General features: G+C 40.0%; 1 non-coding gene across 1 annotated transcript; it reads right to left on the minus strand.

Moving 5' to 3' along the window:
- Positions 1-3,248: 3,248 nt before the first annotated feature.
- Positions 3,249-3,355, minus strand: LOC145714819 (U6 spliceosomal RNA). The gene has a single exon (XR_014137010.1). It is a non-coding gene; the product is annotated as a U6 spliceosomal RNA (small nuclear RNA).
- Positions 3,356-4,154: the final 799 nt, after the last annotated feature.

A 4,154-nucleotide genomic window follows, 5' to 3' on the forward strand; every position in this document is an offset into this window, starting at 1 on the left:
ACTTCCTCATTGGTAAGAAGCCTTCCTTGAAGTCCCACACCACACTTCAACATGCCGCGTTGACCAGGCTGCAAAGGAGGCTGTACTGTTGTGTTGTTTTCTGGTTTACCAGTACTAAACTAAAAACCAGAACTCTATGACAAAGTAAGTGGGAGAGAATAGATGCTTGATATCCATATATTTCTTGAAGATTCTTTTCTTAAAAAATATTTTTAACATTTATTTATTTTTGAGAGACAGAGAGAGAATGAGCAGGGGAGAAACAGAGAGGGAGACACGGAATCTGAAGCAGGCTCCAGGCTCTGAGCCGTCAGCACAGAGCCTGACGCGGGGCTCGAACCCACGAACCGTGAGATCATGACCTGAGCTGAACTCAGTTGCTTAACCGACTGAGCCACCCAGGTGCCCCATATATATCGGGAAGATTCTACCACAAGCAAGTTTGCGTTTCAGGAAGGTCATTCTGATAGTAGTGTGGAGAACAGGTTGTAGGGAAGGAAGACTGGAGGTAGGCCACTGATGAGGCAGTAGAATACTCTAGAGGTAACAAACTACAGACCGTAAGATGGCCAATTCTGGCCCACTGATTATTTTTGTAATTGAATTTATATGACAACATAGGAAGGCCATAAACTTAGATATTATTTATGTCTGTGTAGAGGAAGAAAATCCCCTTCTCTCTACCCTTCTGAGTTCTTGGCTACAAAACCTATAATCAAGTACAGATCAACAGGAGAAAACAAACAGAAGTTCGATAACATGTATACTTTCTGTATAATGGGAGAGACCCAGGAAAACTGAGTAAAACTCCTTGAAATGGCCCAAGTTAAATACCATCTTCAGCTAAAGATGAAAAAATGATGTTAGAGTTTGGGAAGAAGCCAGTTATGGGAGATTACCAGGAAAAGCACAGTAAACAAGTTAGATTGGTTAGGCAGACTTAAATTGGTGCCTTCTCCATTTATAAAGGAGTTTCTAGAGATTTAGAGTTCCTCATCTTTTCCTAGTACAGAGAGGGAGACCTTACCAATGGCAATTTCCTTTATAAGTGTGAATGTCCTTTAGAAAAAGGTTAACTTCTGTATTTCCAGAGATTCTCCTGTGTCTACTCTTGCTCAAAAATAATCAGCTCAAAATAATCCTTCCACCAAAGAGGCATATTTGGGGGTGACAAATTCTGCTCTCCTTCAGCTGCATTCTATGACAGCAGAGTTGAGCAGTTTTGACAGAGACCGTCTGGAACTTATAAACTCCCAAGTATTTACTTTCTGGGCCTTGACAGCAAAAACATGCAGACTTCTGCTCTAGAGGAGGGATGGAGAAAATGAACACTTCCAGAAGACATCAAGGAGGTAGAAAGGGCAGGTGATTGTTCAGTGTAGGGGACTGGAGGCAGAGTAGAACTCTGTCTTGAGTAGGTAAAAAGTCTTGAAATCCTAAACCAGGCCCAGATCACTGCCTCGCAGATACACATTTATTTTCACTGAAGTACAGTTGAACGTACAAAATCCTATCAGTTTCAGTCGTACAACATAGTGAGTTAACATTTATAGACACCACAGTAAGTGTAGTTACCATCTGTCACCATACGACATTATTACACTATTACTGACTATATTCCCTATGCTGACTTCTCTGTGACTATCTCTGTGAGTCTGTCTTCTGTTTGGTTTATTTATGTGGGTTTTTTTTTTTTTGGATTCCATGTGAGTCATATGGTATTTGTCTTTGAATAATTTCACTTAGCATAATGCTCTCAGGGTCCATCCATGTTGTTGTAAATGGCAAGATTTCACTTTTCATGGCTGAATGACATTCCAATGTGTACGTATACTACGTCGTCTTTATCCATTCATCTGTCAGTGGACATTTAGTTTCTTCCATGTCTTGACTATTGTAAATAATGCTACAATGAACATAGGAATACACGTATCTTTTTGAATTGGTATTTTTGTTTTCTTCAGATAAATACCTAGAGATAGAATTGCTGGATCATGGGGCGCCTTGGTGGCTCAGTCATTTGAGCGTCCAACTCTTGGTTTCCGCTCAGGTCACCATCTCATGGCTTTGTGGGTTTGAGCCCCATGTCGGGCTCTGTGCTGGCAGCTTGGAGCCTGCTTGGGATTCTCTCTCTGCCCCTCTCCATTCATGTTGTCTCTGCTCTCAAGGTGAACCAATGAACTTAAAAAAATTGCTGTATCACATGGTACTTGTATTTTTAATTTTTTGAGGAACTTCCTACTGTTTTCCATAGTGGCTGCCCTGGTTGACATTAGCACGAGTAGTGCACAATGGTTCCCTTGTTCCCACGTCCTTACCAACACTTGTTATGTCTTGTCTTTTTGATATTAGCCATTCTGACAAGTGTGAGGTGATACATCCTTCTGGTTTTGATTTGCATTTGGTGATCAATGTTGTTTAGTATCTTTTTATGTGTCTATTGGCCATCCATATGTCTTCTTTGGAAAAATGTGTATTTAGATCTTCTGTCCATTTTTTTTTAACTTTTGAATAAGATTATTTATTTTTTTTTCAAGCTTCTCTAATTTATCTTTATTTTTTTTTAATATATGAAATTTATTGTCAAATTGGTTTCCATACAACACCCAGTGCTCATCCCAAAAGGTGCCCTCCTCAATACCCATCCCCCACCCTCCCCTCCCTCCCACCCCCCATCAACCCTCAGTTTGTTCTCAGTTTTTAACAGTCTCTTATGCTTTGGCTCTCTCCCACTCTAACCTCTTTTTTTTTTTTCCTTCCCCTCCCCCATGGGTTTCTGTTAAGTTTCTCAGGATCCACATAAGAGTGAAACCATATGATATCTGTCTTTCTCTGTATGGCTTATTTCACTTAGCATCACACTCTCCAGTTCCATCCACGTTGCTACAAAAGGCCATATTTCATTCTTTCTCATTGCCACGTAGTATTCTATTGTGTATATAAACCACAATTTCTTTATCCATTCATCAGTTGATGGACATTTAGGCTCTTTCCATAATTTGGCTATTGTTGAGAGTGCTGCTGTAAACATTGGGGTACAAGTGCCCCTATGCATCAGTACTCCTGTATCCCTTGGATAAATTCCTAGCAGTGCTATTGCTGGGTCATAGGGTAGGTCTATTTTTAATTTTTTGAGGAACCTCCACACTGCTTTCCAGAGCGGCTGCACCAATTTGCATTCCCACCAACAGTGCAAGAGGGTTCCCGTTTCTCCACATCCTCTCCAGCATCTATAGTCTCCTGATTTGAAAAATATGGAACGCTTCACGAATTTGCATGTCATCCTTGAGCAGGGGCCATGCTAATCTTCTCTGTATCGTTCCAATTTTAGTATATGTGCTGCTGAAGCGAGCACTTCTGTCCATTTTTTAATGGGATTCATATTTTTTTGGTGTTGAGTTATATGAGTTCTTCACATATTTTGGATATTAACCCCTTATCCTTAGCAGATATCTTCTCCCATTCAGTAGGTTGCTTTTTTGTTTTGTTGATGGATGGTTTTCTTCACTATGCACAAGATTTTTAGTTTGATGTAGTCCCAACTGTTTACTTTTAGTAAATGCAAGTTTATATGGGAAGATTCTCATGAGACTTATGGTTTATCATTATGTATAGTCCATGAACTAAAGAACCAGAAAGACTAATTTAGGTTTTGAGCTCTTGGCTTTGATGAATAAAGTGAAAGGGGACCAGTGTCCATTTGAAAAGGGAAGAGGATGAACATGGAGGTGTGGAGTATCTGCAACATGTCAGACATGGTGCTAGAAGTGTATTTATGCTACTTGTTAATAGCCAGTGACAATTCTTTTTAATTTTGGTTTTTGATGTTTGATGGTTAAACACATTTTTTAGGTATCAAATAAATTATCTAACGTAAGTTATGGTTTGTTCTTGTTTTGTATCTGTATTAAAGTTTGTAATTAAAAAAATTTAGGAACGTCATAAACTCGTTTTTAAAAGTTGGAAAAGAGGGTGGCTTACTCAGTCGAGTGTCCAACTTCGGCGTAGGTCATGATCTCACGGTTCGTGGGTTCCAGCCCCACGTCAGGCTTTGCGCTGACAGCGTGGAGCTTGTTCAGATTCTCTGTCTCCCTTTCCCTCTGCCCCTCCCCTGCTTGCACACTCTCTCTGTCAAAAGTAAATAAACGTAAAGA

Source organism: Panthera onca, chromosome X, assembly GCF_046562875.1.
Source record: "Panthera onca isolate mPanOnc1 chromosome X, mPanOnc1 haplotype 2, whole genome shotgun sequence".
Taxonomy (NCBI): Eukaryota; Metazoa; Chordata; class Mammalia; order Carnivora; family Felidae; genus Panthera; species Panthera onca.